The sequence below is a fragment of the Telopea speciosissima genome, chromosome 5, assembly GCF_018873765.1.
Source record: "Telopea speciosissima isolate NSW1024214 ecotype Mountain lineage chromosome 5, Tspe_v1, whole genome shotgun sequence".
NCBI classification, from domain to species: domain Eukaryota; kingdom Viridiplantae; phylum Streptophyta; class Magnoliopsida; order Proteales; family Proteaceae; genus Telopea; species Telopea speciosissima.
This window is the reverse complement of record NC_057920.1, coordinates 45151262-45174205: the sequence shown is the minus strand read 5'-3', so window position 1 is coordinate 45174205 and position 22944 is coordinate 45151262.

Here is a 22944-nt window from a genome sequence, read left to right as displayed (position 1 = left end):
GCTGACCTTGATCCTTAGGCTATATAGCATGGAGCAGGCAGAGAGATGAAAGAGCCACCTTCTCCTGCTTGCTTGATTGGAATCGATTTTATGATTGAATAGCAGAAGTGCTACAACACTTAATAGTTGAAACACAGAGAGACAGACAGAGAGGGGACTCTCTATACCTGCTAACTCCTAGGATGAGAAGTAGGTCCCTTGTTTTTGGCAGGAATAGTTCCAGCCCCATCTCGTTGATACGTCATAGAGTGAAGAACCTGCTTCGGTTTGTTACGACCACTTAATCCACCAATAGGGCTCTTTTGATTTTGCATCCTTGGTGTGTGTCCGGAATCAGCATCGATAGCATCTCCAGATGGATAAAACCTATGTGAAGTAGACTTAATGATTTCTTTTCTTCCTCAACTCTCAAGGTCGGTTGGAACTGTTTTATTCGGGTGCTTTGGGTTCGAGTAGCGGTCTGAAAAGTTGATACAAACCATGTGAAACCAATTTCAATGAAATGGAATTGGTGTTCAGTCTACCCTACTGTATCGAAAAGAATGCTTTCGCCTCTTCAGAAGACATGTTGTTTATTTAGTTATGATTTGTCTTCTGCAACTGATCGCTTCCCTCTCAATATGCAAGCTGTCATAATTTAAGTGATCTGGAATTATTTACTTGCTTTTACATGGGTTGAGAAAGCAATTTGACCCGGAGCTTCCCTTTCATTACTTCTTTCATGACAAGGGAATTGCGTCCGCATCAGTCGAAGTGGTGGAACGCCCCCTGAGTCAAAGGGGGGGAGCTTCTACACCTCTTTCTCAGAGATACAATTCGGTATCTGAATCGGCTTCCAGAAAGTGAAGAGGCGGCTACTCTCCCAGGCTGGTCAATCTCAGAGATCTTATCAGCCAGCAAACCAGAGACGGACGACCACGGTCCCAACCTTACTAGCACTAGAGGTTTACTAATCAATGAACCCCCAAAACCTACTTTCTTTTCTGACAAAGTCAACCAAGCGAAGCTCAGAAAAGCCTTGGCTTAGCCATAACGAGATCAATCACTCAGTCTTCGCTACAGAAGGTGCCTCTATCTAAGCTGGAGCTTGAAACCAAACCAGAAGCGGCAGCCTAAGCTCCCTTGATAAATAGGGATCCGGAAATGGAATGGAAGTTGCAATTCGGTGGGAAATGTTATTCATTTTAGATAATGAAACCATTCCATTACTACCAACCCAAAGAAATACGACCTCTCTGAGATATACAGTTTATGCCAAAAAGGTATGAAGTTGGACTAATTTGGAAACATTGGCCAATTTACTTTATCCCTACTATTCCATCTATCCGTTTAAGCTGAGTGACCGATGTGGACAACTTAGCCCTTTCACCGCTCCGTGGGCTTTCCTGTGGCTCATCAAGGAAGACTTACTCTGGCATAGATGTCAATCGAAAGTTATGCCTAAGCCAATATTGCCCGTAGCTCGAAACCAACCATGCCCTACCGACCAAACCCATTGAGCGATACTCTGTTCGATTCCCCTTTGATCTGATGCCTACTACCTATCATAAAGGTAGCTACCAGTCCATGGTTGGTTGACATATCACGGTTTCACCATCAGAGGGAGGGGATGGAAAGAAAGGTCAGTCCAGCGGTTATGGTTCGTATCCTCGGTTAGTCTAGCGGTAAGAGTAGTTATCCTAGTAGTCCATTACTTAAAAGGTCAGAGGTCTATCAGCTAACCGTATCTAACGGTGAGGAAAGAGAGCTAAGGCACTCTCGGGGAATAATAAATGAAATGAACCCTTGGATGAAGAGAAAATAGCCCATGCAGTGGGAGCCCCGAGACCTGGTCGTGATGATACCTTTCTTAGTGGAAGATCAAAAATTCTCTTGAGACTTATCGGATCTCCCATAGACACCCGAGAGACCTCAACAAGTTGGTTCAGGAAGCTTTGGCATCGGGAAGCATTAAGCAAGAGCGAAGCGATAACTTAGTGTTGTGTTTTTTGGAAACACCTACTTTTTCTTGTCCTAAGATCTAAAATAGAGGAGAGCTTGCCTGCGCTCCCGATCTATTTGGCTCGGTAAACCTATTCACTTCTCTACTAAACTAACCACCTGAGCTAGCAACAGCGTATGAGGGTGTTTAGAGCTTCATCACCAACAACAAAATAGACTCCAGCTGCCTCGGAGATATCAGGGTTTGTCATGGCTTCCTTTCCATGGTGTTCATTTGCAGCAGCGGTGTGAACCCAGTCAACCGATTGAGAGAGGCTAGCTTTCAGTGGTTACATACTTTAATCCCTAACCTATTTAAGATCGCGGGAGGATCGAACTCCCCCTTCCCTTCAGTCCTCTCTGTGCTTATCTCCTCAGTCTAAAAAAGAATAGGATCTAAAGGCCTTCACTCTTGATCTTTTTCTTTTAAGCGAAATGAGACTTTCATCTTAGGTGAGTACCCAAAAGGTATAGGCCATAGCTCCTTTAATAAGGGTAAATGGGATCGTCTGTGACAACTTTTGTCCTGTGCTTTACCTTAAATTGGTTTTAGTGACATTGTCCCAATTCACCAAATGAGTTTTCCTTTTCTCATCCGTGGTGCCCCAAAGGAAATTCCTATTGACTCTATCAAGCTCCTCAAAAATGCTCGAAGGGAGTTTTGTGGCTTGCATGTAATAGTTAGGGATGGCTGCCATCACAAAAGTGATGAGAGTAGTCCTACTCGCTAAAGAGAGAACTTGAAAGTCCCAAGAAGCATCAAACATTTCCAATGAGATCCATGGAGCAATTCCTAGATAGCTCTCGGTGCGACTTCTTAAAAACCAATCAAAGATAAGATCGAAGAGAATGAAACGCATGTTGTGGTCACTCCGGATCAAATGCCGGTGGGTTGGATGTCGCTAATCTATCCACTGGATTTATAGGGAGCGCCTTTCAATTTGTCGTATGAATGCACTCAAAAGTCAAGATGTTCTTGAATTCACGAGACTTTCATGTTAGGCATTTTTGGAGGTTGTAGATAATAACATTCCTTTCGACAGGCAGTTCAGAGATCAGAGTTTGATTCTCTTAGGATAGTGGAGGTCAGAGAGACTAGGCTTGGACGGTAGTGAAAGTTAAGTCAATCACAGGGCTTTTTCTTACGTCAAGAAAGTCATGAGCGAAGCATGCAACTAGCATTGGTAGACCAGGGAGGTACTTGCCAGAAACTAAAAGAGTGGAAGTCCAAATGCTTCCTGGCCAATACTGCCAAGCACTTAGAGAGGTCTTCGGCCAATGAAGAAACTCCAACAACATAAGCCAGTACCAGCGGAAGAAAGAGACCCCCACCTGAAATTGAGACCCATGCCGCTACCCGCATAGACTATGTGTGCTACCGAGTCATGAGTCACGAGTAACGAGCTATGCTACCGAGCCTACTACAACTATTGTACCTATTTACCGATGCTACCATTGTTCCTGCTCCTCCTGATTGACCGCACCTGCTATAGAGGGATTGATTGAAAATAAAGAAATCGGTTTCCTACCACCACCGCACCCCTGAGAGAGGGATAGACTGGAAAACAGATATTGCTTTCCCACACCCACGTTGAGGAGAGGGTTGATCATGCATGAAGCACCATACCGATTCCCTCGTTGAGCCCTTACCATGCCATGAAGCACGTTGGAGCGGGTTAGAGCCCTTACTGAGCCCACATGAGCCCATACCGAATGCCCTTATCAAGGCCTCGCAATCTGCAGTTTTACACTTTAGGGAAGAAATGTTCTTGGTTGATGCAGGACCTGGGACCCCCAGAATTTGTCTGCAAGATGAGCCTACAGGAGTGCCAATCAATTGAGCCACCAAGTTTGGAAAGCCTTTATTGATTTGATATAAAATCACTCACCCGGTGATTGTAGACTACCCTTGCTCCAGTCAATCTTTCGCCTTTATTGATATGTATAAAACACCACCATCTTTCATGTCTTTTCCTCTGGGTTGTTCTAGCTATAGTTGATTCCTCTTCGAGTCGGCAATGTGAGCCCCATTGGTGGGCCGTGTTTCCCAGTCCTTTTCTTTTAGTGCTTTGACCCGAAGCGATAGCTTCTAGCTAGTTCAGTGGATAAGATGGTTGCGCTCCAGCTCACTCAAGAATGGGATGGCAGTGGTCTGCCAGCCTTCGCTCAATGAGAAAATGGGTCAGATTCTATAGGATCAGATCAAACTTATAGGACTTAAGGAATGATGGAAGGGAATAAAAAGTAAAAAGAAAAGAGAGCCCGGAAGCCATCCGACTTATAGCCGTCAGTGACCGCCTTCTTGTACTGGTGTATAATCGATAGTTATATTCTGAACCTTCTTCCTTGTCTTCAACCGATGGATGTAAAACTGAGTCTCATTGCCAAACCTTACCAAGATGACAAGGGGCATCAGGCTCCGAGCTCCCTGAAAATCCTTAGTGAGTCTGTCATAGTCTGGTCCTATTGCCTAGCAGAAGCCTGTTGCGCATGATTCTTTCTTTCTTCGTTCGATTATTCTCCACACTTTTTCTAGGAAAAAAAAGAACCTCTTTGTGTCCATCCCATTGATGAGAGGAATTTCCCTGGCTGTCACCCATGAAGTTAGATCTCTAACAAGTGAAGAGTAGCACAGTAACAGGTCTCCTAAAGACTTCTTGTCGAGGGACGGGTACCTCTTTTCTTTTGTGATCCCAAACCTACTTAGATGAAGCAACAAGGCATATGAAGGGAGCGACGATCCTTCTTGGAGATAACTCCAAAAGATCAACCAAACCTGGCCCACCCTACTTAAACAACCCATAGGCTTGGCCCGATCTGAAGGAAAAAGGAAGGTGCGGAAGTAGATCCTTGATTTGCTCCTTCTGCTGCCGCTGCAAGCTGCCCCTGGTTTGGCACGGATTGACCCTCCCCCGGTAACACCATAAAAATTACAACCTCATTTGTTAGCGCTCCCACGTCGATGACACTAACCAAGTTCAGGTCGAAATACCTGGCCTGATTCCATGTTAGGTTACTTGACGTGGTGGACACGGACCTAATCCAAAGAGATAGGCTATAGTGAGAGGTCTGCCGTGTCCCTACTACAAACAACAGGGAACAGGAACAGTCGGAGGCTGCCATGACTTATACTTCGACGTTGTAGGCAATAACAGTAAATGGACCAGAACAGTTGGGAAACATTCAAGTACCTAAAAGAGCTAGCTATATCATAGCTATTATGCTGGAACTAAGTCGTATAGCTTCTCATTTGTTATGGCTTGGTCCTTTTATGGTAGATATCGGTGCCCAGACACCTTTTTTCTCGCTCCCATTTCCTTCCTTCCGTAGTTGCGGTCTCATTGTACCCATGATCCTGCAACTTTGACTTATTCCACCAGGAGGGGTTCGAACTCGTGACTTCTGGCATAACGGACCAGGACTCTAACCAACGTAGCGATTTCTTTCCGAAACGCTCTATCAATGACAGCTAATACTCAAAAAAACAAAAAGGAAACCTGGTGCCTTGTTCTACCAAGAGATGAACTAAGGAGCGGGAAACTAAGAACCTTTGAATGACCAAACAATCTCTGAGCTTGATCAAAGAGAAATCAAATTCAAAATCATGACCACTAGGACCTATGGGTCTTCGATGAGTTCCACGAGCCCAGTGCGGATAGCAGAGTGATCGGAGTCAGAGAAGCAGGAACAGCCTTCGCGAATACAATGTTAAAGGTGCTCGACAGGAAACAAACTCGACTGTTTGATGAGGTGGGTCATACCTCCATTCATCTTTGGGTTGGTTCAGCTACATTTGCATGTGCCTCCCTAGGCTTATTTATCTATCTGGATATCTATATCTTTTGCTCGGCTTTGGTCTCGCTTCCGAGAAGAGGTAGATAGGCCGAAAACCCCTTTGATCTATAGAATCGAATAGATCATCAATTCTCTCCCCCTTTTTTAGCCAACACCATTAACAACTATTGTATTGGTCAAATAAAAAAATCTGATGAATAGAAGGAAAGGAGATTAGAAAGATACACGGACGACTTGAATATTGTATAGGTCGGATGTTTCCGTGAGCAGTAAGCAGCAGATCTCGACAGAAGAACACCCAACCTAAAGATGCACACTCGTTCATGTGAAATATGAATCTTCATTGGAGCTTTTTGGTAGTAGTCAAGACCAACAGCCATCAGCTGTCGGCTCGTTGGTGAGGCGAGAGCTTCTTGAAGTCCAGTGTACTCTTCCTTATATCATAACCCTAATGCACCAAGGGCTATTGTATGAGTTCACACCAGTTGTAGCAACTGGAGGACGGGATAACATATCTGCTATCTCATTTTGAGCACCTTTACCACACCTTATAATCAGATGGAACTGGATTGTTTCCTTTAATAGTGGGCGGTTTAATAAATGGTTTATTGTTGCTCGATAGTGGCCTTTATCAATAAAGGGAAAGGTGCACCCGTTTAAGTGTAGATTCGTCGGGATTAATAAGAGTTAGGGCTCCCTTTAGTAACTAGGTAAGCCCCACCCCTAAGCCCGTCACTCACTGAAACCGGGGAATCCTCTCTCTTTAGGAGTCATTTCCAGTCTCGGTCAATTGAATCTGACTGAGCTTGCTTTGCCTATTTCATAACCTTGCCTTTCCTATTCTTTTCTCTGATTATTGAACTGGTGTCTGAAAGACAACAAAAGGAGGGTAGTGGCTTTCACTCCTAATTTAGGTCTCTTCCTCTTCTTTAATGGATGGGAACACATCAAATGTAGACCCTTAAGAGCTTTGGTTTGATTGCTGGATGCTTCTGATCAATAGAACAGGAAGAGGAGTCAGCCAAAAACTAGTCGTCAATCTGAAGTCGGTAGGGTGGAGAATTTGTTAAAGTGAAGCAAAGTAATTCCATACCATTTCCAAACAATTCAAATTATTAATTATGAGTACTCCTTTGCCCTGGGGAGATGGAAGAGATCGAACATGGGAATAAGAAGGATTTCATCTCCTTTTTGATCATTTTGATAGAGGGGGATGGAGAAAGTGGACAAAACAGACTCACATTTCCCAACAAGCAACGGATGAGCCCCTATTTGAGTAAGGTTGGTGAACTAGAGCTGGAAGACTGCCCTCGTTCCAACGGGGTGATTGAGCTTTAATAATCAAGTGTTCCGCATGTGGCTCTTTCTTCTCGCTGATCGCTCTCGGATTTACTAAGATCAGGGCAGCAGTCAAGGGTTCAGGAAAAGAGAAAAAGCTGCGTACCTAACCTAGTCTTAGTCATTTGATTGCAGCCCTTCTGTTGACTGTAACACACCCAGTCAGCCATCTACGCACTCAAATAAGAAGACCCATGCTTGATGCGCCCAGGCTTCTGGCTTTTCAAGCTTGTCAATTCTTGGTGTAATAATACTAACTCATAAATTATTGGGTGCAAATCTAGTTCAGTAAAAAAAAGAACAGATGGTGAATAGCGACAGAAAAGAAGGAAACGATTTGCCCTCCCTCTATACATAAGGGCCTGGCAATTAGACGAACTCTAACCACGAGTTGGCCCTCAACCATAAACGTGATTGCACTACTTCAACTGTATACCTCATGACTCGATCCGGTAACGGACGTGGACAAGGATGCTGATGAATCAAATCATAGCACCGAAACAGAAGATGTTCATATTGGAGTATTTGCTGATTTCAGCATCACATCAAGGTGACAGGATTTGAACTTATGGCCCTCTGTACCCAAAACAAATGCGCTGACCAGACTGCGCTACACCTGTTCTCACCCCCCGGAGTTTGACCACCCGATCGATGAACACTCGAACTGAACTCGCCCATCCTTTTTGGGCACAGGGACGCAAGAACCAATCCTAGTAGCCATGAGTTTTGTACTGCCATTAGGATCAAATCAGAAGGAAGTTTTTTACGGATTTATTTGACTTTTATCAATCGCCCAATGCGACTGTAGAAGTCCAAAAAAGAATATAGATTGGAAGATCTATTAGAGATGAAGATCAGCTAAGGAAGTAGTTCTCTCTATAAAATATATACTGATTAGAGGTGCATAATGAATGAAAATGCAACAGGAAGGCAGGAATGATTGAATCAAGTCAAATTGCCCTTCAAATCTACAATGACTTATTTTTCATGAAGATACCATCCTTCTTCTCTGAGATGATGAGGAATTGCTTGCAGCTCATTAAGAAGGGTGCGGAGAAGGCTAATCCGGTGATGAAGTTTGCCCACCTCGTGTTGATTCCACTGACGAAGAACTTTGGTGAGGTTGAAGAGCTTCTATTGGAGGATATGAGATGGAGATCCAGAGGCTTGAGCGGTCCAAGCCTCCGCATCTGCAATCTTTCGTTCTTTATCTCAGGCCTGCTTAGTGTCCTACTGGAACCGACTTGGCTTTTTTTGCTACAGCTTTCACTACGGTTCTCCGTCTGGGTGCTAACTATGGTTGGCGTACGTCACCCCCAAAGCCTGGGGCATAGCAGGATGAACCAATGTGAATGACTGTAAGCTTCGTTGCACAAACACGATTGGTGCTGACCACACTAGGTGCTACCATGGTAGCAACAGAGGCCAGGCGGTGACAATTGAGAGGTTGTCACTGAGCATCCAGATATTCTTTCTTCTAAGTAGCACAAATGTTAGATCTTTCGATACGTCTTTCTCAAAGGGAGAAGGTGGGGATCACTTCTCATAGATTATTCATTTTTACTATTTAGGAAAAGAGCTCTCTCGAACCCCCCCACCCTTCTTGAAAGAAAGGCAACTTTGACACAAAACAAACATCAACTTCCTCTACGCCCGTGATGAGCACATTTATATGTGAAATCTTAGGGCATAAAGCATACATTTTACCACATTGGACAGAGTTACTTTGGTGTTTTCTTGTGCTTTTCAGGTTTTAGGTAAATTCTTGTGAAAATAGAACAAAAGATGCTAAGAATAGCTAGAAACGCCCAGGAATCGAGAAAATAAAGTTTGGATTGAACACTGAAAGAATCATGCCAATCAATCAAATTTGAATGTGATTATAGTGGGCCCCTTAGCATAATTTGAGGTGTTAATAGTATGGATGAGTAGTCCGTCGAGTCAGCTCCGCAACAGTTCAAACGACACTTGATTCCGAGTTGAAATGAAGAAGTTACGTCCGTTTTCGTGGATAGGGGTTTATTTGTAATTATTAATAGTCGTCCGGGGACAAAGTAAAGTGGAAGTTCGGATTATAGGGCCTCAGAGAAAATATCAAAAGTTATCTTTCTGTCAGCTGAAAGATTCCATTTGGAAGGCTCTGGAGCAGTCCAACTTCAACTTGAGATATTTTGGGCTCCCGAACTCCAAATTGGACGAAATTTGGGTCTGTTTTGGGTGATTTTTCGTAAGGAATACAACAGTGAGGCCCATGTAAGCATCCCATGCTCCACGTTTTTTGAAGGACAAATTTGACATTTCATTAATTGTGAGTGGAATTCTAGTCATCACTCTTGCTCTCTCTCTCCTCCAACTTTTTAAGGGCATTTTTGGAATTCTATTAGGGGTAGATTTCTTTTGAAAGATATTCTCTCAACTATGAAAGGTTGAAAAGTCAAAGATGCCTTGATCTCGTTGCTTGGAGAAGACACCTACAAAGAAAAGGAAGCACAAGTTAGAATTAGAAAGTTATTTTTTAATAAATAGAAGGATTATGTATCTAGGATTCTTTTCTCTCTCTCTTTCTATTTTTTTTCTTTTTTCTTGGGATTCAAGGCAATGTAAAGGAGGAAGGAGAAAAGAATATTCTCTTTTCTTAGGGAATATTTCTCCTACCACTTCCTTCTTCTCTCTTCTCCCTTCCTCCTATAAATACCCCTTGCCCTTTGGGTTGTAAGAAGTTAGTTTTTATTTAGTTTTTAGTTAGTTTCTAGTTCAATTTTAATTCAGTTTTTAGTGTAATTTTTAGTTCAATTAATTAGTGAAATTTCTTCTTCTCTTCTTCTAGTTTTTGGCTTTCTAAGTTCTAGTTTGAGTTCATGCTTTCAATTTCATGGTTGTGATGCTTTTGATTCATGCTTTAATTTTATGTCTTCAATATGGTTGTAATAATTTTAGTTTAGTTTCAAGCTTTCTGGTCTAAGTTTCTAAGTTGATGACAAGACTTGGAGATTTAGAAGAGGAAGCAATTTTAGTCCTGTTCAAGCACATCCAGGTTTTCATTCTCTAAACCCTTAATGTCATTCTCCCTCTCCTCTATCTCTCTCTATCTTCTTTTTCTCCCTCTATTTCTTTTATTTTTTTTATATGGTTGTGGTTTGTGGATGCAATTTTATTCCCTTATTCTTTTTTATGTGGTTATTATGTGTGGCTGCATTTTTATTCCTTTCAATTTGCGTTAGTTTGATAGGTTAGATACTAATGTGTTAGGACGCCAATTTAATCCCTTAATTTTGTTAGATGCTTATGAGTTAGGTTACATTAATTTTCATTAGTTTAATTTAACACTTTAATTTGGTTCACTTTGCATTACTTTTAAGTTAGTTAAATAGAGTGGCGTATATCTCCTCGTGTTCGACCCGTACGCTTGCGTATTATTTTAACTCAAACAAGTTTTTGGAGCCGTTGTCGGGGAGATTATTGTCCACTTTATTTTTTTGATTTTTAAGTAATTCGAAGTGCTTTATTTTATTTTACCTTTTCTTCTAAAAAAAAAAAAAAAAAAAAAATCAGTTTTTGAAAACCTCATCTTGTTTTTCTTCTGTTTCAAAGACTGTGCGCCTAATCTAAAGTCCTTCTTATGCTCAAACCCAACCTCTTTTGGTGTCCCTCATAGGATTTGGTTACCTATGACGCTGCATCTTGACTTGGTTGGGTGGAATGGCATATGACTTATCTTTGGAGGTGACCAACTTTGATAACAAGAAAGTGACATAGTGAGTGCCTTGGAAACAAAAACGTATAGTAGTCCTCCACTCTACATTAGAATCCAATTGGAGTCGCCCATAGGTGGCTCTTGAAGACTATACGGGTTCCCTTGCTTTCAACCTATATGGCAACCTTACAGCTTTGGAATCATTGTTTCGATTTTTGAGGGCAATGCACCAACTGTCTATTTATTCCCTCATGTTTTTAGTGAATTTTTTTTTTTTATCTTTAATTTTTCTAAGGGAGACCTCAATTTGGGATAGGTGATTAGTTTAGAATAATAGGAGATACACTTCCACCTATGACTTTGGGGGAAAGGTAGAACTATGCTAAGACAACCATAACTTTGGGGGAAATGTTTAAACAGACTAGGGTGGTTAAAAGTAGAGAGTTAGAGAATAACTTTGCACCACCCCAGTACAATTTTGTTCCCCAACCCAACTATGGGCTTTCAGAAAATTTTGACTGGTCTCATCCCCAAGCTATCCATGTTATGGACGGATGCTCTAATCTTTATGGGGGGAGCTATGGTGATGAGCATGTGAGTCCCCTATTTCAATACAATTCTTTTGGCACTAACAATCAGGGGTGGAGTGATCATCCCAATTTCTCGTGGGTTCAATGGAATAACCAAGCTGGACTACCCAATTTCTAATACCATGGTTAGTTTGGTCCTCCAATGCCCAACCCTCCACTGAATCTCAATGAGCCACCTCTCCTTCAACCATATCACCAACCCCCTAAGTTTCAAAGCATGAGTGAGGAGGCCAGACTGAGTGAGCGTGAGAAACACATAGCCCTTCTCACGACAAACCAAAATACCATGGAGAAGCAAGTCTCTCAACTGATAACCATGGTGCAAGAGGAGGAAACGGGTACATTACCTAGTCAGTTTGAACCACCCCATCCCCAGTTTAATGATGTTGAAAGTCCACCACCCCAGTTTGAGGTTAATGAGAGTCACTCCCAACACAATGATTTTTAAGATGATTTATTTGTTGAGATTGAGTCTCCTGAACATGTTAGTAAAGCGAGATTTTTGATTTTAGTGCGCCTAGTGTTTCTACTAATTTAGAATCAGATTTTCATGATAGCATAGAAACCCTGAAAATTCGATCTCCCTCTCTCTCTTTGGAAAACCCAGTTGACTGTCATACTGAAGATTGTTTTGTCCCACATATTGATTTGTCCAAACCTCCTAGGTTTGATGATTTTATTGGGGAGGACAATGTTAGTCATGATGCTTTTGAAGCAAATTATCGTGATCCTTATTTGGCAAACCAAGTTATGAAAAGGGCGGATAGTTATATTGCTAGGATTGATTTGAGTACACCTCCCATTTTTTATGATTATTTTGATGAGGCTATTTATAATCCTTTTTATGCTTACTGTGATCCGTTTTTGGTTGATTTTTTTAAACATGACATGTATTCTACATTGTAAATGGGAGAGAAAGGGAGGACTTATGGTATGAGTTTTAATTCCTTCATTTTCCACTGTTCCATGAGGACAGATTTTTCTATTGGATATTTCTCAGTTGTGCTTAACTTCTATATTATTTCTCGCTTTATTAAAATTCATGGTCGAATGTTTTCTGGTTCTGAAACTATGTTTGAGTTAAAATAAAACCGCAAGCGTACGGGTCAATCGTAGCTACGGGTCGAACACGAGGAGATATACGCCACTCTATTTAACTAACTTAAAAGTAATGCCAAGTGAACTAAATTAAAGTGTTAAATTAAACTACTTAAACTAACAAAAATCAATGTATCCTAACTCATAAGCATCTAACAAAATTAAGGGATTAAATCGGCGTCCTAACACATGAGCATCTAACCTATCAAACTAAAGCGAATTGAAAGGAATAAAAATGCAGCCACACATACTAACCACATAAAAAGAAATAAGGGAATAAAAATGCATCCATAAACCACAACCATATAAAATTAAAATAAAAGAAATAGAGGGGGAAAAAGAAGAAGATAGAGAGAGATAGAGGAGATGGAGAATGAGATTGAGAGTTTAGATAGTAAAACCTAGATGTGCTTGCATGAATGTAATTGAAAAGCTTGAATACTTGCATAAACTTACCATGGCCTCCTCTTCTAAATCTTCAAGTCTTGTCATCAACTTAAAAACTTAGACTAGAAGGCTTAAAACCTAAACTAGAATTAAGAAATTACAACCCAATTGAAGACTTAAATTGAAATTAAAGCATAAACTAAACCTATTATAACCATTAACTAAAAATCATAAAAGCAAACTAGAACTTTGAAAAGCCAAAAATCACAAATTAGAAGGAGAAGAAGAGAAGAAATTTCACTAAGTGAATGAGCAATTTTTACAAGAGAGGTAGCGGTTCAAACGGCATAGCCCATCGAGTTAGCTTCGCAACGGTTCAAACGGCACTTGATTCCGAGTTGAAACGAAGAAGTTATGGCCGTTTCTGTGGATAGGGTGTATTTGTAATTATTGACAGTCGGCCGGGGATAAAGTAAAGCAAAAATTCGGATTTTAGGGGCCTTAGCGCAATTATCAGAAGTTATCTTTCTATCAGCCGAAAGATTCCATTTGGAAGGCTCTGGAGTAGTCCAACTTCAACTTGAGATATCTTGGGCTCCCGAACTCCAAATTGGACGAAATTTGAGCCTATTTTGGGTGATTTTTCGTAAGGAATACAACAGTAAGACCCATATAAGCATCTCATGCTCTATGTTTTTTGAAGGACAGATTTGATATTTTATTAATTGTGAGTGGAATCCTAGTCATCACCCTTGCTCTCTCTCTCGTCCAACTTTTCAAGGGCACTTTTGGAATTCTACTTGGGATAAATTTCTTTTGAAAGATATTCTCTCATCTATGGAAGGTTGAAAAGTCAAAGATGCCTTGATCTCATTGCTTGGAGAAGACACCTACAAAGAAAAGGAAGCACAAGTTAGAATTAGAAAATTACTTTTTAATAAATAGAAGGTTTATGTATCTAGGATTCTTTTCTCTCCCTCTTTCTATTTTTTTTCTTTTTTCTTGGGATTCAAAGCAATGTAAAGGAGGAAGGAGAAGAGAATATTCTCTTTTCTTAGGGAATATTTCTCCTACCATTTCCCTCTTCTCTCTTCTCCCTTCTCCCTATAAATACCCCTTGCCCTTTGGGTTGTAAGAAGTTAGTTTTTAGTTCAGTTTTTAATTAGTTTCTAATTCAATTTTAATTCAGTTTTTAGTGTAGTTTTTAGTTCAATTAATTAGTGAAATTTCTTCTTCTCTTCTTCTAGTTTTTGGCTTTCTAAGTTCTAGTTTGAGTTCATGCTTTCAATTTCATGGTTGTGATGCTTTTGATTCATGCTTTAATTTTATGTCTTCACTATGGTTGTAATAATTCTAGTTTAGTTTCAAGCTTTCTAGTCTAAGTTTCTAAGTTGATGACAAGACTTAGAGATTTAGAAGAGGAAGCAATTTCAGTCCGGTTCACGTACATCCAGGTTTTCATTCTCTAAACCCTTAATCTCATTCTCCCTCTCTATCTCTCTCTATCTTCTTCTTCTCCCTCTATTTCTTTTATTTTTTTTTTATGGTTGTGGTTTGTGGATGCACTTTTATTCTCTTATTCCTTTTTATGTGGTTATTATGTGTGGCTGCATTTTTATTCCTTTCAATTTGCGTTAGTTTGATAGGTTAGATGCTAATGTGTTAGGACTCCAATCTAATCCCTTAATTTTGTTAGATGCTTATGAGTTAGGTTGCATTAATTTTCATTAGTTTAATTTAACATTTTAATTTGGTTCACTTTGTATTACATTTAAGTTAGTTAAATAGAGTGGCGTATATCTCCTCATGTTCGACCCGTAGCTACGATTGACCCTTACGCTTGCGGTATTATTTTAACTCAAACAGCGCTTGGTTCTCATGCACTAGGTGCACCCGGTCGATTCCAACGATGGCCTAAGAGGTTACCTTCCATCTCGCATCCTAAACAGAGCGAGGAAGTTTGAGGCCTTTGGCAGAGCCTATCTAACGACAATGTGGTCAATTAATCGTGGTTGGGGTTGTCCTCCTCCACACAACAATTTACCTCTCGTATCGACGAATCAAAAGAGATGTCAACCAGCAACCGTATCTGGAAACAACGATTAGTGGATATTGGTACTATCACTGCACAACAAGTAAAGGATTGGGGGTTCGCTGCTGCTTCAGTTTCAAAAGGGCCTTATTTGATCCAAATTTAGGGCGGTTTACGATCAACAGCAAGTAAGAAGGCGGATGCGCTACGAACAAGAAGCATACAAAGAAAGCCCTGATCTACGACCACCCTGTAGTTTTCTTTGCTTGCTATCCTTCCTTCCGTTCAATAAGACTTCCAATCGGCTAGTGCATTAAGGAGGTGCAAAATCAATAGGATCGATCCGGAGTAGGAACTATCACATCAGCTGGAGTGGCATTAGGCAATGGAAAGGTGCTTAGTCGATTTTTTTTAAAGAAGTAAATTGGGTATGGTAGACATCGAATGATGGTACTGTTTATCGCGGATTCCATCACCATAAATAGAAAAATCGATATGCCTTGCTTCCCCGCCCTGCCTCTTGTGCTTTGCGGTATACTTTCCTATTTTCTCTATGTTCTGTGTTTACCTTGTTTCCTAGTTAACTATTCGGTGAGTTTTTCTCTCATGGAGTATTTCTAACTTGCTCTTATTCAAGAACCATCAGGACCGCCACATGCTTTGCCTTCACCTTGAATAGCTCCTCTGTTATTCAAAACTAGATTGCACACATCTTGGCATTGAATTTTGATAAGCATCACCATGAATGGATGGGTGCTCTCATGGCCAGTGTCATTTGGCATATTTGGCTGGCATATAACAATGCCCGCATGGGAAATCATCAAGGATGACTTTGTTGGCGAAACGAAGGGTGGTCATAGATAACCAGTGATTCTTTGAGCTGGTCTGGATTTCCAACACCTCGGGAAACTGGTCGAGATAGATGAAAGCACCTTTTTCCCCTCTTCCTTATTGGGAGGTCTTCGAACCTTCACCTCTTGCCCGGCTCAAAAAAAGAAGTGCACGCTAGCGCACTCTGACTTTCTTCGCATGCTTGGGTGAACACTCGGCCCAGTGGGCGAACATGCCGGGCTACGGCTCCGTGCACCTATTGACAGCAAAAAAAAGAACTAAGACGAGAAGATGGAAAATGCGAAGTGCAAAAAATAGATTGAACATGTGGGAGGATCCGAATGAATTCTTTTTTCTTTCATTTCCAATTAAAGGGCAAGCACTAAGTTACTTACGAAACAACAATTTCTTTAGCACAAAAAGATAGAAAGGAGGTCATGATGGAATATGGATCGTAATAAGGAGACTTACCAGCGACTAGGACAAGATCACAAGGATTCTAAACGGCAGAAGGCATTCGGAGAATGAACGAATTCTATAGTGTTTGAGCTTAAATAATCAAGTATTCGGCATGTGGCTCTTTCTTCTCACTGATTGCTCTCGGATTTGCTAAGATCAGGGTAGCAATCAAGGGTTCAGGAAAAGAGAAAAAGTTGTGTACCTAACCTAGTCTTAGTCATTTGATCGCAGCATGTCGGCCGTCTCCAAATCGGATCAGGAGTTTCGGATAGCCTCTACCCTATGGTGATTCGTCTATCATCCATGGTCAGCTTTTGTTTCCACTCTCGTCGATGGGAAGCTCTTGTCTGGTGACTAAACCTCTTGTATTGACATTACCTTTGGTTTCTTCACCTACTCATCCTCAATTAACATTCCCTTCTCTTCCCTTCTCCTACTCCCAGATCTACGACCACCCTTTTCTTCTTGCTCTTTCCACTGCAAGGTCTAAAGACGCCTTTCCATTTAAATAAGTTTGATTCTTTATCGGGTCGTAAAAACCTACTTTCCAAAAATCTCTTCCTTCTCTTCGGGATCGAACATCCATTGCAACGATTCGATAGATGGCTCATTGGGATAGATATAGATGAATAATAAGGAGGGAGAATGCAGAGCTTCTCTAATAGTGATATCAGAACTAAAATTAGCAAGGATCTCCAGCTCAAGCTCCAATCAGTTTTCTTTCCAGAATTGAGTGTTGCCTTTTCCAAGAATCCATTTGCTATGATCAAACACAGACGGAAATTGCTCCACTCCGAAAGAGAAGAAACGGAAAGAGCAGGTGGCATCTCTCGTTGCCTTCATGGATTTTTGCATCTGAATGACCGAAAAAAGAGAGTCGAACTATGTTTGTTTTGGGATCGGAAAGGTCGACCGATCAGGATCAAAGATGACTGACTAGCAAGGTTTATTACTTGCTAGGAAGACCCGCCTTTCAGAAAAGATAGATACAAGGAACGCGAGGAAGAAGGCGACATGAAAAGGAAATCGCCCTCCTAGAACTCTTACAGCGCCTCTTACGGACTTGATAGCTTCAATGTACGAGGACCCGGGCTGAGACCATATAGATAGATCACCATAAGTCTCAGGAGGGGTCATCCCCATGGTAGGAAACACGTCCCAATTCCTTACCTCCAATTACCTAGCGTCACTCCTTACCCCTGACCCCGTACCATACCATTAAAGCCCTACCTTACCATACAACTACCACAATATCAAACCCCCCAAAAATAGCGGTAAGTGCTTGCCCAAATGGAAAAACTAACTATTAGAAGCATGTTACCAATCCTTTTCTAAGTCACCTGGTATACGCCCCAGCCCTGATCCGAACAGGACAACCAAAACTTCAGGAGACAAGCGTCCTGTCTGTTCTGGCTGCTGAGCCAAGATTCCATTTTTTGATCCGGTCCAACAGGCTTTGACTTTGTTGAGCTTCTTTGATAAAGTAGCTAGGCGTACCGCCTTACTCATAAAGGGGGCTTTACCCTCACGCCAGATAGCGTAAGTAGTCGGGCAAGTTTCAAGATCTCCCGCAATGAGAATCTAACACATGGTTTATTGATAGTAAGTTGATTAAATAAATGGATCATAGGTTGGTTGAATATTTAGTTCCGCTTAGGCTATGTGTTCTATTCATGCGCTACCTACACCAAAGGGAATAATCTTTTCATCCCAAGGTGGAAAAACATACGTAGGGACTCATTGAAGGAGTGTCACGACACTCGCTGGGCCGAACATCCTGGTCAGCACCGAACAATGATGTTGCTTGGCGCTCATTTTTATTGGCCTCAGATGAAAGAAGATGCGGAAAGTTATGTCCAAACCTGTCTTGTATGTGCGTCGTGGTGGAAAAATATGGGTACGTATATTACCAGACAAACCCGTTACAGTAAGACCTACAAAAACACGTATGGGTTCGGGGAAAGGATCTCCTGAATATTGGGTATCTGTCATTAAACTGGGTCGAATACTTTATGAAATGGGTGGAGTATTTGAAATTCTAGCCAGAGAAGCTATTTCAATAGTTGCGTCCAAAATGCCCATACGAACCCAATTCGTTATTGTATGGTGTGAGTTTGTCAAATACTCAACAAGCCGCTACATTAGCAGCGCATAAACCATGTTCGTCTCGAGTGGAGACTGACTGATCATCCTTTCCCCCCACAATCTGAGGAGTGGGGGCCAAGATCTCATCCATAGCCTGTGGCACGTGCCATTGTTCCAACCATCGGGCTTTGAGCCGACCGACTCTCCCTTCCCCAATTGTTTTTGGAATTCTTCAACGAACCGGCTTTGGTTGAACTGCCTTTCACTGGGCCGGTCTACACTTTGGATAATAGATAGATTGGACAACATCGAATCGAAGAGAGATTGGATCGCTTCCTGTCCTCCCCAAACTGGCTCGCAGCGAATCCACATGCAATTGTCCAGCACTAACAAGTCACCAGTTTAGATCACATTTACAACACGGCAAAACTAAATGGTTCGAATGAAATCTAATGAATAATTCTAATTTTTTTTAGGCTGTACACCTAGTTTTCTAGGATTGTAGTTCAATCGGTCAGAGCAGACAGCAAGGGAATAGCTCAACTTCCCAACTGGAATACCTGCTGATCTACGCCAGAGCGGGAACTCCACTCAAGAGGAAAGGAAAGACCTCCACCGATCTCTCAAGGTCAAGCACAACTTGCTTTCCTTTTGAACTGCTTCCCCCTCTTAGTCAAGCACAAGCTCCACTTCAACCCTAAACAAGCAACGGCCTTACTCTACTATTTACTCTAAGGGGGGGCGCGCTAGCGCGCCTGCTATGAAACAAGTCTGCGGTAGTTCAAAACTGGAATTGGCACAATATCACGAAGTGGCCGCCCTTGCTCAATTTGGGTCAGACCTTGATGCTGCGACTCAGGCATTACCTAATAGAGGTGCAAGGCTTACAGAAGTACCAAAACAACCACAATATGCACCACTACCAACAGAAGAAACTCCCTTGACTTCTTGAAACAGGAACTCCAACTCTTTAATAGTTTAACCCTTTAGCGTTACTTCACTGCTCTAATGGACGAGAAGCACGCCAAACCCCCTAACTCACTTAAAGCTGCTGGTTACACTTCGACAATAGCGAAGCTCTGGAGGAGTAGTGGATTTGCTTTTTATAAAGAGTGTTTCCATGTCCCGAATCAATAGCGATTGAAGCGAACGGAACTTTGAGTCGAGAAGTGAGCCTATATATCCCCTATTTCAGATGGCAATAAAGAGTACATTTTAGTAGCAGAATTGTGAACGTACCCCTACCCTCTTGCTTTAGCGGCTACAGCTGAAGTTGATGTGTGTGAGCGGCTTTAGCTGAGCCTGACATGCTACCACCTAACATTAGGGAAGTAGGACTAGAAGGAGGCCTAGGGAAGCCTCCAGATGGTCCTTTTCTCAAGCTTAATACGGATGGATCCTCCACAGATAACATAGCTGCAGGTGGTGGAGTAGTTAGGGATTGCTCAGTCTCATTGCATGTTGCTTTCTCTTAAAATTTCGGCACTTGAAGCTTGAAGGATGGAAGGCTAGGCTGCTCTCTTTTGGTGGTAAAATGACTATCATTAAAAGTTTTATTTCTGCCATGCCCATTCATATCATGTCAGTGTTGAAAGTCCCTAAAAATGTGCTTTATTCTTTGCAAGCTGCCTTTACCAATTTTCTATGGAGTTCCAATGGAGAGTCTAGACATAGTTGGGTTGAATGGGACAACATTTCTCTTCCTTTTGAAGAAGGAGGTCTTGGCATTAAGAGTTTAGCTCAAACTAGGCTTTCTCTCCATTGTAATCGGGGGGCTTTTCTATAATTAGGGACTAAATATGGTAAATAGATATTTTTAGAGGGGTAAATCTTGAGTTAGGAAACTAACAAAATAAAAAAAAAAGAAACTCAGAATCTACGATCAGCTTTACTCTGCCCAAGTGTGCGAGCTGTATTTTCTCAGCTGGGTGGGACCGAGAGAAAGAAGGGACCGGGGGCAACCATGCATGGCACTTCTCGAAGTCCTCCACTGCTACCTTGACTGAGGTTGGACTTATCTGATTGTCTGATTCAGCCTATACTAGTTTACGACTCTATCACATACATTTCCCTAGGTATACCTCTACAAAGAGATTACAGAAAGAGAACCATTTCACCGATAGCAATGAGATCCGCATCTTCACGGAGAATTCAATTTCACCAGGTCCATGTCGAAGACAGCAGGGCAATCATTGCACCATTGGTGCAGGTCGCTACTTATGCGATAAGGAATTTCGCTACCTTAGGACAGTTAGAGTTACTGTCGCCGTTTATCGGGGCTTCCATTCAAAGCTTATAACACTTCTCCTTCCGACCTTCCAGCAAACTTCTACTATTACAGTATAGTTGGTAGCTCCTCACTTGACCCACCCCCATCTAGCACAGCCACAAAGGTTTCTTTGCCCTTCTTGACTCCCTTGACAAGCTGAAGCTGCAAGGAGATAGTGCGGCTTTCTTTGTTCTCATGGCAGAGTGAGTCGTCCATAGTGTCTGCCAATGGAGCCGGCTTTTAGTGAAGATCCGCTCATGCTGCATGAGGGGAGGCAAAAGGCGGCTTTGCTCATGAGTTAGCGGTCAAGCAAAAAAGGACCTACTGGGCTTTTGTAAATGCCTGTCCATTTCCTTTTGTGGCCTAGGTTGTCAGGAAGTGAGCCCGAAAGGGGCGTCCAGATGCGGGTCAAGTATGAATGCTTCCTTTATCCAAACAAGCTTTACTATTCCTTTTCCACCGACCTTGGCTCATTTTTTTCACCATTCATTAGCTAGGGGAGTAGGGTCTTTCCCAAAACCCATAGGAGAGGAGGGGATTTCCAAGATACACAGATAATTTATATAATTGATGGTTCCTCAATAGAGGTTTGATATGATACTTTAACCCTTGAGTAGTAAAATATTTCATTAAAAGCGTCAGTTGGGGGTGGGGTTAGGCTTTTACGTCCTGTAACTTCTTTTTTATTATTAAGAAACTGGTAGGGGTCCTCGCCTAAGCCCCCAAAAGAGAGTATGGATCACTATGTCTCAAAAATGCATCTTGCTTAGTAAGGCGCTTAGGGCGGTATAGTGCCCCTTCGGCGTTTAGTGGTAACGAGTGGCGCTATCAAGCCCACAAGCAGCAAGCAACAAGCAACAAGCACTTGGGCGGAGTAAAGTGGATCTACGAGCACCGTTGCGCACTGTAGTTTTTCAGTAGGTCATGGAACTACTATCGAGATTCTTTGGACCATATTTCCTATTATCTTCCTGATGTTCAGTGCTATACCATCATTTTCTCTGTTATACTCAATGGACGAGGTAGAGCGCGTCACGCTCAAGCATGCGAAGAAAGCCAGAGCGCGCTAGCACACAATCAATGGCTTTCGCACTAGCAGCAATCAAACTACTGCACTTGCTAACGTGCACAAATTCCGCAATTGTGGCTTCTCTAGGATTTCTTATAATTTGTAGATGCTATTTTGGGGTCAATCTATTAGGAATAGGGTTACATAGTTATGGTTCATTCACATTAACAGCTAATTGTAGAAAGGATCTGACGAATCCAATATATAGGAAGAGAGGCCTAGAACTCTAGATGATGGTACCTCTGCCGCTTTGTTTGGCTTTTAGCTTTACTTTATGGCGCGCTTCACTCGTAGCAAAAGCCGTATTACAAAAACCCTTAAAGGCGCTTGGAGTGGTCTATGATCAGCAGCAAGAAAAGGTTGGTCATAGATCACTAACGCGCAATGGTGCTCTACGATCAGCTTACTAATAATTGGGCACATGTAGCCTTGTCTTTGTTGTTCTGGCGTGCTAGCCATTGTATATAGCTGATCGACTGCTTCCTTGGATCTAGATAACACGAAGCAATGAGTTGGTTATAAGTTCTATAGTTATTAGTTCATACTATGGGCAGGTCCTTTTTTTTTTGAATCCTAGCCCTACCCTAAAAAAAATCAATGAGAGTCTGAGTGGTTGAGTGAATTGATGAACGAGCTATAGACAGAACTTGGTGGAGCCTTTGGAACTCGTATCCATAACCGTGAAGTTCAGTCTATGGGATAGAGACTTCTATAAGTACCGTGGTCCTCGCTTCTTTGACGAGGGTTCCTCAACCTTAGTGGGGTGCAGGCATATTAATGCTGGGTAATATTATCAAATGTTTAAGAATAATATCAGAGGTTTGGGATCATGCATAATATACTAAAATAATGTGAAGTCGCTACCTAGGGTTAGGGCCTAGGACCCATTAGGTGTAGCCCTATCTGTTGAGAATAGTATCGGGCTACGTGTCTCCATATGGTCCGACCAGAGGTCCAGGTAAGGGGTCAGGTTACGAGTGTGGAAAGGTGTTAGGCACCCACCTCGCCAGATCAAAACCGGTCTCTCTGTAATAGATGCTACAAAACGACGAACATTCTCTCCTAATAATATGTTCTATATTAACATGCAAGGATAAATCATGATAAAGAACGAAAAAATCATTTATTATGTACACTAAAACGAACTACTTTAATTGTCTACATTATGCCAAAAAATAATGAGAAAGAAAGAGATAAATATCTGTCAAGAAATACAAGAAAAGAGTAAAAATGCACCAAGATATGCAATATATGATGTCCCATGGCTCAGGTGGAGACGGACAATCGGCTTGCCTCTCTCTTGTCGGACAGAGTAAG